The following is a 12265-nucleotide window of genomic DNA, read 5'->3' as shown; positions in this document are numbered from 1 at the left end:
TCAGTTAGTCAGTCTTGAGCTTGGAGTGCTCAAAAGCAATCTTGAAAGTTAGGAGCTGTCTAGATCTAAGTTAACCTTAGGATAGAGAGTCTATGATTGTTTAAGTTGATTGCAATTAACATCTAAACATTAATTAATTTCTCTCTTTTCATAGATTTAAGATTCTTAGGTTCTTCTCTTTAGATTTTCTTCATTCTTTTCTCACTTTATTATAAAAATATATATTATAAAAAAAAAAAAAATTTCTGTGTGTGCTCTACAGTATAATTGTAAGGTGTATGCTTGGCCGTAGATCGTTATGACCAGAAATCCAACCTTTTGATCCAGAAATAGAAAGAACCCTTAGAGCCAACAGACATAAAAAGATGGACCGAAATCAGGAGAATGATCCACCCAAGCAATTGAAGGAGTACTTTACTCCTTCCACATATACCTACTCTCCTTGTATTCAAGTACCCCCTGTGGAGGCCACTCAATATGAAATTAAGTCCAGTATAATCCAAATGTTACCTTCATTTTATGGACTTAGTAATGAGGACCCTTATAAACATCTTGAAGAATTTCTTGAGATATGCTCAACTGTCAAAATTCACAACTTCTCCGATGATGCTCTTAGGTTGAAATTATTTCCTTTTTCACTTAAGGACAAAGTCAAATACTGGCTACATACTTTGGATTCCATGGCTATATCAACCTGGGACCAGCTGCAAGGAGAGTTTCTCAAGAAATATTTTTCCATAGAAAAAACTAATCAAATAAGGAATGCCATAACTAGTTTTTTCCAATTAGATGGAGAAATATTTCATAAAACATGGAAAAGATTAAAGGACCTTATTAGAAAATGTCCCCACCATGCTGTACCCAAGTGGTAGTTAATCCAATGTTTTTATGATGGGCTCTCTGAAAGACATCGATAAATGGTCGATGCATCATGCGGTGGGACATTTATGCTGAAAAGTGAGGATGAGGCATGGCAACTGTTTGAAATTTTAAGTGAAAATTCATTACATCATATGTCTGCCTCTATTAGAGATAAACCCATGTTAAACCCAAAAAGAGGTGGAATATATAAAGTAGGAAATACCATAGATATCCATCAAAAGGTAGATGAACTGTCCCAAAAATTAGATCGTCTTCTAAATACCGGATAATCCCCGATTTCACCTAACCCAATCCAAGAAGTTTGTGCATTGTGTGCAAGTCCGAACCATTTTGTTAGTGAATGCCCAGCCGCACCTCAATTTCTTGAGTTTGTGCATGAGCAGGTTCAGCAAGCTCAAGTCCAACAAGCTCGCAGACCAGGAAATGATCCTTATTCGAACACTTATAACCCCGGCTGGAGAAACCATCCAAATTTTTCCTGGAGACCACAACCAATGGTTGGTCCTGCCACACCTCGACCTCAATATCAGGATCCAACATATAGGCATGGATCATACCATCAATTTCAAAATGCTCCTCAACCATCTACTACTGGTCACAGCTCAGCTTTTGAGGAAAAAGTTCTGAAAGTACTAGAACGATTAGAAGTCAACACTCAGATCCTTAACTCCCACACACAATCCATTGCTAAGCTAGAGACCCAAATAGGTCAACTAGCAACTGCATTCAGTAGGAGGGAAGGAGGAAAATTACCTAGCCAACCAGAGAGCAACCCAAGAGGGCAATTTGTGATTGAGAGTTTTAATACCCCAGAAGCTTTTTTTGAACATGCCAAATCAATCATGACTCTGAGAAGTGGGAAGGTCATTGAACACACTAGTAAAACCAATGAGACCGACCCTAAACCTCTAACCGAATCCAAATCACCCAAGAACAAGGAGGACCTGAAAATAGAGAAGGAACCAACTGCACCGGAATCATCTTACTTGCCTAAAGCCCCATTTTTGGATGCCCTGAAAGCCCCTATTCCTGCAGATAAGAAGGGAGGAAAACTCGATGAGATGTTGAAATTGTTTAAGCAAGTCCAAATTAATCTTTCCCTTCTAGACGCAATCAAACAGATCCCTGCTTATGCCAAATTTTTGAAGGATTTGTGCACCCAAAAACGTAAATCTAGATCACAAATCCCAAAGAAAGTACGTCTCACTGAACAGGCTAGTTCTGTCGTCCAGCATGCCACTCCTCCAAAGCTTAAAGACCCAGGAGCCCCCATCATTTTCTGTGTTATAGGAGATTATCACATTGAAAAAGCTCTTCTAGATTTAGGGGCAAGTGTGAATCTTTTACCTAGTTCGGTGTATAAACTTTTTGGATTCGGAGAACTGAAACCCACATCAGTCACATTACAGTTAGCCGACAGATCAATTAAGGAACCATGTGGAATGCTTGAGGATGTCTTGATCAAGGTAGATGAGTTTTACTTTTCAATTGATTTTCTGGTTCTCGATATGGAATTAAGTGGCAACCCCAGACAAATTCCCATTATCTTAGGACGACCTTTCCTAGCTACGGCGAATGCATGCATCAATTGTAGGACAGGAGTCATGGACGTATCGTTTGGGAATAAGAAACTGAGACTGAATGTGTTTGGTGCTTCCCAAGGACCATCAATGGATAGTTGCTTCAAAGTAGATACACTAGAAGATATTATAGAAGATGCAACACCCACAATTCTAGCACCTGAACCCTTAGATACTTGCTTGGCTCACTTTGGAGTATATGACTTTAAGGGATATATGAAAGAAGTTAACATATTATTGGATACACCACATGATAAAACCACTCCTCCATGGACAATGAAGTATGAGCCATTGCCCATCTTTTGTTGGTTTTATTGCATATGACGTCTGGCTGAAGACGTAAAACTTAGCATTTTTTGGGAGGCAACCCAAATTTCTTCTATCTTGTGTTAACTGATCATCATTTTTTTTTAAAAGAATAAAGGACCATTCTGTATGGAAGAGTCTGTTAATAAACTTGACGTCTGGCTGAAGACATAAAACTTAGCACTTGTTGGGAGGCAACCCAATGATTTCATATTTTTTTACTTTACCGCAGCTGCAGAAATTTAGAACAAGAGCCTATTAATCAATGAAGCTATCTTCAACTTTCGAAGCAAAATTATCCCAGGTGCACTCTCTCCTTTTATTTTCTTTGCTTTTCTACTCCATTGAGGACAATGTAGATTAAGTTGGGGGGGGGAAAATTAATCAAATCCTCGAGTATGGTCAGAAATAATTAGTTTTGTGTATTCAAATTTTGATTAAGAGTCAATTAGGCATCCTAATAAATGAATGATTAACGGTCAAGATAATTTTAGAGATACTGAGGAATAAATTATTAAGAAAACCCAATGAATGGTAGGGTTTAAACTAGATCAAATTTTAGGAGTGATTCTACAACCTTCTTCTTACTGATCTCAATAAAAAATCTGCTTCATGAGAAATTGGGTGGAAAGATCGAGGTATGCTTTTTATTTAAAAAAAACAAAAGAGAAAGAAAAAATAACATTGGTCTCCTACTGAGTAACCGGGCCCTTTCGCCTAAGTAAGCATTGTGGTTCGCGTAAAAAGGTAGGCAATGTTAAAAAAAAATAAAAAAAAATAATAATAATAATAATAATAATAATTGCAAGAAGATAATAAACCTCTTTTCCATTAAGTTAGAGGATTTAAAGAGTAAAGTGGAGAGTTGGTGAAAGAAAAGCTCTGAAATTTCTTTAGTTAATACTCAACCACTAATTGGGTCAAATTGATAATCCAATGAAATATCTCTTTAATGGTCTGACCAAGTAACATCTACCTTTTGGGATACCTAACCTACTTTTTATTCAAAATCAAGTCGGTACACAATGCTGATATATCTATTTTACTCGAGGACGAACAAAATTCAAGTTGGAGGGTGTGATAAACACTTAATTTAAGTATTTTAAATTAAAAAATTATATTTAATTTATCTTATTTATTAAGAATTTGATATTTTTTTCTATGTTTTACAGGAAAGATGATCGCCGATACAAAGAGTCTGATTCATAGATCAAAAAGACTCAAGTTTGAAGAAAATTGGACTTAAAATAAAATTAAAATAAAAGAAAGACGTATCCGATATTATAGAAAATGAAGATACTATGCAAGGAATCCAAAAAAGATATAGATGTCATTATAAATGAACTTTTGTTTCTTTTTGGAATTTACAAAAAAAGGTTTCACGTGAGCGCATGAATTCAAAACAAAAATCTGGCGCGCGTGAATTCAAAAGAAGAAGCATGCGCGCGTGAACGTGCGTGAACACGCGGGAAGCTGGCGCGTGGATGCGGGGCGCGGATGCAGGACGCGGCGTGGACGCGGAGACGGGCGCTGACGCGGGTGTGGGCGCACTGCAGACAAGTTCAAAATAAGGAAAAAAATAATATTTAGAAATGTGTTGAAAGATTTATATTTTTTTTTAGTCCCACATCGGAAAATCATGTAAAACTCCTCCCTCCTAACATCTATAAAAAGACTTTTGTACTCTCATTGGAGAGGGAGCCCAGAAATTCTTCTAGAGCCTTGCACAGAGGAATAGAAAGGGACTACTTCATGAGCAGCTAGGCTAGCTGTCTCGGGAGTGGAGAAGAAGTTTTGTAACGACACAGAGATGGTTTATTGTTCTAAACTTTCCTGTATTTCTTTATATGCAATAAAGATTATACTTTTTATTTAAATTATCATGAGTTCTTTATTTGCTCCCTATCATATGCTTTTACTTATGCTTTCTTGTTAGATTAATATTAGGAACAACTTTTACTTTCCGGAGACGCGTCGTGATCTATGGATACGGGGCGTACCGAGGAAAGAAGAGTTGGTTACCTAGTACTTTCCGGAGATGCACCGTGATCTACGGGTACGAAGCGTGCCGAGGAAAGACAGATATTTTTTTTAAGATTAATCATATCTATTTAGTTAAAAAAGAGATACAACTCTGCTAGTGCAAATTAATTCAAAACTCCCGAGCTTTTTATTTTTTAATTACCTCAATTTTATGATAATTTATTTTCTAAATCAAAAACAACGCTTCTTTCTTTTACCTTGCAATCTCAACTTAGCCCAAGGTCCCTGAGGATACGATCTCGACTCATCCTACCTACGTAGTGAGTAGAGTTATTTTTGGTGCTATCAACGACTACGCATCACATATATTGAAGGGCTGTTTGCTTATTGATTTGTAATTAAATCTTCACCATTAATTATTTCTAAAAAAGAACATAAAAAGTATCAAATTCAAAATAATATGACTTAAATATCAAGTATTTTAAAACTTTTATGGTATATCTGATGTACTGATTACATCTTCCAACTTGAACTTTGCTCGTCCTCGAATAAAAAAAGAATTTAGAATTAAGTATCGTTTAATTAGAGTTTTAAATTTCATCAAATAATTTTAAAAAGAACCACTGATGTTCAGTAGAGCGTGAGTGAGGTATATCATTGGGGTATTAATACTTATCAATGTGGGAGTTAAGCTAAGAACATTAAACCTTTTTAGAATCTTTTCTAAATTACTCTTACCTTTATCTCCAAATCATGAATTTTCATATGGATAAGTATATTGTTACTTCCATCCTTCATTTATTGATTTTTTTCTCTCTTCTCTTTTTTTTTTTTAACGCTACTGCTATTGAGTGTCTTAACTCCTTTAGCTTTCTGTTTGACCCATGTAGCAAGTTTTCAGCCAATGACTCCCAAACCAGATGGCTTTAGGACACTAGGTATAGAATACCCCTTGGACCTATTTGCTTGAATCAAACAGGCTATGAGTTAAAACTAGCTTTACAACAAAGATTTTTTACTCTTCATATCTTTTGATGTGAAACTCAATACTTGTTTAGACAAAGAGACCCGGTTACTCGGCATAAAGTACTTGAAATTTATATATATATATATATGAAGAAATGTATAGTTATCCTATAAAAGTCCATAAGAAGTAAAGTCTTCTTCGATGCTGGTAGAAAAATTTAGAAATGCTCAAAGAAAACTGTTTAAGTTCTAAACTTAACTCTTTATTGAATTTTTTTAATACTTGATTCTTCAATATCTCACAAACTCTTTGATCTGTATATCAATTTTCTTTTAAAAATACTTAGTTTAACTCGATTCTTAAGTATAATCAGATGCTTAAATACTAAATACTAATGAACTTGAGGACTTAAAAATTTTTTAAAATTTTTTTTATTATTCTCCCCCCTAACTTAATCAACTTGTCCTCAATAGAGTAAGAAAAATAAAGGGTGCATACAAAGAGAAGAAGGAGAGATGTCACCTGATCCAAAATTTTTTTTTAAATTAGTTCTTTTCCCAACTTAGCCAATATTATCTTTAAATCCCTACAAAAGGCACGAAGCAAGATTTGATTAACCTAAACAAAATACAAAAAAAGCAAAGGCAAAAGCTAAAAATTGAAAACTGAGTTATCTTCCAAAAAGTGCTAAGTTTACCATCTTCAGCCAAACCATGCCGATTCTCTTACCTACCCTGTGTCAAATATTGGATTGATAAATTTTAATAGTTTTGGATTGCTAATTTTAGAAAGATGGCCTATAATAAATTTTAATATTTTGTTGTCAATCTTCAGAAAGTATTTTACATCCCCAATCTTAATTTTAGGAAGATAATTTACAAACCCATTCATAGACCCTTGTTTGTTGAGAATTTCTCCTATTTATTCTTTTAAAATACTCATGAATTGAGTTTTTGGGATAGGAGTTGGATTTGATGCAATGGGTACCGAAAGGATGTCACTTGATTCTAAATATGCATTCTCAAGTGTGACCAAAGATAATTTCAATTCTAAAAGAGGTGATGATTCTAGAGTAGAAGAACCAGCTTCTAAAGCTGAAGGTTCTTTATCTTTTTCACTCAAATCAGTATCAGTTTCAGGCTTAGATTCTTCTATTGGGTTAGTCTCAGTACTAACTTTTTCTTTTAAATTCATATTTTGGCTAGCATCAGTACTAGCCTCACTCACCTGATCTTGGTATGGGTCCTTAAGAATCCTATCACTTCTAAGCTCAGAGATTGTTTTGTCATTTTCAAATTGAGAATGAAGGAACCAGATCTAGAATTTTAGGATTAGATCTTGAAACTTTTTCAAGATCAGACAGCGGAAGACTAAAATAAATTAAAATTTATCTTATAAAATTAAAGAATCTCTAAATCTAAGATCTCATTACATAATTATTACATGACATTAAATTAAAAATTAAAATATAAAGAGTAAGAACTACATGTTGATCATATCAACATATTTCTATACCACATCTAATATATGTAAAATATAATAGATCAGATCTATTACCTTGCAAGTTAGACGTTCTAACTTTCCTGATCCAAACTTGAGGATGATGTTGCAAGCCGCATATGTGTCCGACCTCTAGGAGTCATCCACATGAGCCTACGAATCACGATCAGAAGTCCTCATCCAGGAAATCAGCACAGTATTCTAGTACTGTGCTGATCCTTCTTCGATGGTCGATCAGATACCTCCTTCTTGATTTAGACTCTTCCAAAGATAAGAAGTAGGAGAAAGAGTTTTAGATGTGAGACACTCTTAGAAAACTCATAGATGGAGGAAGAGAAGAGGTGAACCAGCAACCCTAGAAGAAAACCCTCTTATTCTTCTCTTTGCTCTCACCTAGACACCTAGTTTTGTTTCTATTATATCTCTATGCTCCAACATTTTTTTTTCTAATTTTTACACACCCCAAAGGTCTCTTAATGCTCTATAATCCATGAAAATTTCAAAAAAAAAATTTATCTTAAATAATGAGATATGAAGAATCCTTGTCTAGGTCAAATACCTAGTCAAGAAAAATCCAAACAGGGCAAGAAAAGTGGTGCCCAACTCTTGGGTGCCTCCTCCTTCTTTTTCTACCATGGACCACCAGCAAAGGGTACACAATATATGCTATAAAAGCCACAAAAATCTTATAAAAAATTTGGATAAAATTAGTGCCATAAGGAAAGAGTTTTGGTTTCCTAAAATTCTATCTCATAAGAATTTGAAATCCAAACTAATTCCTACTTTGACTTGGTCCACAACCACATTCCATGTAAGAGAGAGAGTGGAAAGCTTTGGGTGTGCATGAAGGCCTGGGAGAGAAAGTTTTGTCATACAAAATAAGAAAGAGTGGGCGTGGGGGGCTAAGGTGGCGTAAGGTGGAATCCTAGTCTTACTAGGATTCAATCTATGACTTGTTCAAATTTGGTTTCTCAAACGAAATCAAACCAAAATCAAATCAACCCAATTAAAATAGATCTTAACCTAATTAAGAATTTAATTTAATCAAATTAAATTAGATTTAAATATGATTTAATTTTTTAATCGAATTAGAAATTAGATTGACCTAAGTCCTAATTGAACTAGGACTAGTTTTTCCTTACACTTGGCTTATCCAATAAATCAATTGGACTTAATCCAATCAAGCTCAAATTAAATCTAATTAAATTATATTCAATTAGACTTAATCTCAGCCTATTGGCTTGATCAAATTAAGCCAATTAGCAATCGAATTGCTAATCGATCCTCCTATAATACTTGCACTAGGTTAAATGTCAATCGTATTGATCGTTTAATCCTAGAACGATTCTTAATCGTTGATCAACCATCCGATCGGATCGTAAACTCTAATGTGTGTGACCTCATAAGTCTAAACCTAGGTCGGTAGCATAGAAATAAATTTCTGCACGAATCGAAGTGACCATCTAGCAATGGTACCCGATGATCGGATAGGTCGAATGTGTAAAACAACATCCTTAGAACCCATGCGGATATAGTTTCCATATAATTCATCCTCTTGACCAAAATGCTCATAGGACACCTCAGAGTTCAACTGTTAACTCTGATCAGATTGTCCACATTGTATTTCAAAATATCAAATCTATCTAATGGATTACTCTAGCCAAGGTTTTGCTAAATTAAAATACAGCGACTCATTCTTCTCCAACTCTTGGAGTGGTCAATCCCATTTTGATCACACTCCGACTTCACAAGTACTTGACTATCCCCAGAAGCCTTCCGTCACTAAATTAGAAATTCAGTTAGTCCAGTATCAAAGCACAGTGAGTTGCTTGCAAGTCACTGAGGTGATCTCAGGTCTAAGAGACACTTATACCTATATCCCATCAAAGACATTCTCGACAGTAGAATGCTTTGGAGTTGGTCACGTTCAATGATGATGTACCCTTACATCTCACCTGTATGCTATACCAGTATCTCCACACTCTTTGGTTAAGAGGATAACCAACCCATATGGCCTATAGAGCGACCTATGCTCGATAGGAGCTGTCGTACTTATTAACAGCCTATCATTTGGTCGTGAACAGTTTTAAGGATTAATTGATAAATCCTCTCTTTATCAAATCTAAATAGTCCTAAGAACTTTATCACAATAACAAAATTTATTAGAAGATGAAAACTTGTGATGAAAATATCAAAAATATATTTTATTTATTAACAAATCAATTACAATACAAGGTTGCTCAACTGTCAACAGGTTGACGATTGACTTTTGGGACATATTTTTCAATAGAGGATTCTTAGGTGGGATATTGGATTGATGACTATATCCAGATGGTTGGTGGATAGGTGGATTATTTTTAAAATTTGATATTGGTTGGCTTGATAATTGACCTAGTTCTCTCTTCATGGAAGACTCAGCTAACTGACCTATTTGTGCTTCTAGCCTGGCTAGGGATTGCTGTTGGATCATAATCATTTGTTGAAGTTGGCTAAACCTATCATTGTTGGAGCATGATCCCGGCTCCTCCCATGGACCTTGGGTGCAGCGAAACCAGCAACGAATAGATCTGGAGACTTCTGGACTCGATTGAAGGCCCTTTACGAAATCAGCCTGGTTGTTGTCTTCTTCGTCAGCCTTTCGTTCCAGATGAAGAACACCTCTGAAAACACCTCTAAAAAATCCAAGATCTGGTACCCAACCAGATCAGACCTGGACCAAGGTCCTCCAATTTGTAGATCTCAAATTGGGATGTTCTAGATAGGGAAGAAGGTAGATGGAGATAGACCTTGCAGATCTATCCTGCTGCAGCCTTTCCTGTAGATCTGTTGATGGAGATCTCACCCGTGCCTCAAACGACCTCAGATCAACTCTAAATCTGAGAGAGACATGTACCAACCTCTTCTCAAGAGATTTTAGATCCTGGACCTGGTGTTTGGGTGACTGCAAGAGAGGAGGGGAGCAATCTGGTTGGCGGCTGCAAGGAGGAAGGGGCTAGCACCTCCCTTCTTTCTTTCCTTATCTGGACCTGGCGGCAAGAAACCCTAGGGTTTCTTGCTCCTGAGGCATTGAGGATGGCTGGAGAGAGAGGGAGAAGAGAGAGAGAGAGACTTGGGAGAAAGAATCGTCTATTACTTGGCTTTCTCAAACCTATACACAGTACATGTATATATAAACATAGGATCAAGTGACCCAAACCCAAAACTCCCTTGACCAACTCTATGGGAGATTAGGTTAACCCAAGCCCATGTACACCCATGACTCGATCTAATCTCACCTATCCTGGGCCCAGACCTGGCCCATAAAGAGTTAGTCCCTTGAGGCCCACATGACCTAGACCTCAAGAACCCGAAATGCCCACAGCCTTTCAACCTAGGGCCCAACTAGCCCTAGAGCCTCCATGAAGCCCTCATGAATGATGGACCTTGGCCTTAGCCTTGGTCCCCTGGGCCTTGGGCACACCACCTGGATCATAACAATCTCCACCTTGGTGTCCCAAGGCCTCAACCAGCTCCACTCTGTCCTTGCGACTGTAGACCCATTTGCAGCCAATGGGCCTCTTCCCCTGTGGCAACTGCACCAATCGCCACGTCTGGTTCTAGTGGAGAGACTGCATCTCCTCGGACATCGTCTGGACCCACTGCTCTCTGTCCTGACTCTCAATAGCCTCCTGATACATATATGGGTCTCCATTTGCTGTCACCAGGGCATATGACAGTGTCTCCTCGAAGTCATATCGGTCCGGTTGCCTGATGGTCCTCTTGGGCTTGTGTAGGGCAACACCGATATCAGTCCTCGATCCGGCTTGCTCCTGCTGGACCTCTCTACCTCGATCATCCGTCTGAGTCCTCTCCACTTGTGGAGACACCTTAGGTAGGTGCTCCATCTGAATGTCATGTCCTCCCGTAGTACCTACAAGAGGCAAAATCAAAGAGGTAAGCTATCCAGCAGCACCCTGCTGGACCTCCTCCTGCTCCTGCTGCTCCTCCATGCCTGCTCGCCTCCATAAGACTGACTCCTCATCAAAAGTCACATCCCAATTAATGATGACCTTCTTTTCCAAGGGATCCCACAGCTTGTATCCCTTGACTCCTCACGGATAGCCTAGAAACACTACCTTGCGTGATCTGGCGTCTAGCTTGCTCCGCTCACCAGCTCCAATGTGCACATAGGCCGTGCATCCAAATATCCGTAGATGGCCTAGCCCAACTGTCCTCTCAGACCACACCTCCTCTGGAAGCCTGCCATCCAACCTGGTGTGAGGTGACCGATTGACCAAGTAACCTGCTGCGTCTATTGTGTCAATCCAGAACTCCTTTAGAAGCCCTGCCTGCAGCTTCATGCATCGTGCCTTTTCCAGAAGTATTTTGTTCATCCTCTCGGCCACCCCATTCTGCTGTGGAGTCTCCGTAACTGAGAAGTGTCTCCTGATCCCACACTCCTCATAGTAATCCTGGAACTCTCTGCTGGTGTACTCCTCGCCATTGTCTGATCTCAGATACTTCACACTCCTCTCCTGCTCCTTCTCCACCTCAGCTCTCTAGATCTTGAACTTGGTGAAGACCTCTGACTTCTCTCTCATGAAGTAAATCCAGAGTTTCCTTGAGAAATCATCAATCAGGGTCATGAAGTATCTGGTGTTGGGAAATGTGTCCCAAAAAGCCAATCATCAAGCTGTTGATGGTTGAGCAACCAAGTATTGTAATTGATTTGTTAATAAATAAAATATATTTGGCATCTTCATCATAAACTTTCATCTTCTAATGAACTCCGTTGTTATGATGAAGTCCTTAGGACTATTTAAGTTCGATAAAGAGAGGATTTATCGATTAGTCCTTAAAACTGTTCATGACCAAATGATAAGCTGTTAATAAAGACGACAGCTTCTATCGAGCATACGTCGCTGTAGGCCATATGGGTTGGTTGTCCTCTTAACCAAGGAGTGTGGAGACACTGGTATGGCATACAGGTGAGATGTAAGGGTACATCATCATTGAACGTGACCAACTCTAGGGTATTCTGCTGTCAAGAATGTCTCTGATGGGATAT

General features: G+C 37.9%; 1 non-coding gene across 1 annotated transcript; it reads right to left on the bottom strand.

Annotated features, from left to right (window-relative positions):
- Positions 1-752: 752 nt before the first annotated feature.
- On the bottom strand, positions 753-858 carry LOC140852257 (small nucleolar RNA R71). The gene has a single exon (XR_012135161.1). It is a non-coding gene; the product is annotated as a small nucleolar RNA R71 (small nucleolar RNA).
- Positions 859-12265: the final 11407 nt, after the last annotated feature.

The sequence above is a fragment of the Elaeis guineensis genome, chromosome 10, assembly GCF_000442705.2.
Source record: "Elaeis guineensis isolate ETL-2024a chromosome 10, EG11, whole genome shotgun sequence".
Taxonomy (NCBI): Eukaryota; Viridiplantae; Streptophyta; class Magnoliopsida; order Arecales; family Arecaceae; genus Elaeis; species Elaeis guineensis.
This window is presented reverse-complemented; position numbering and strand designations above follow the sequence as displayed.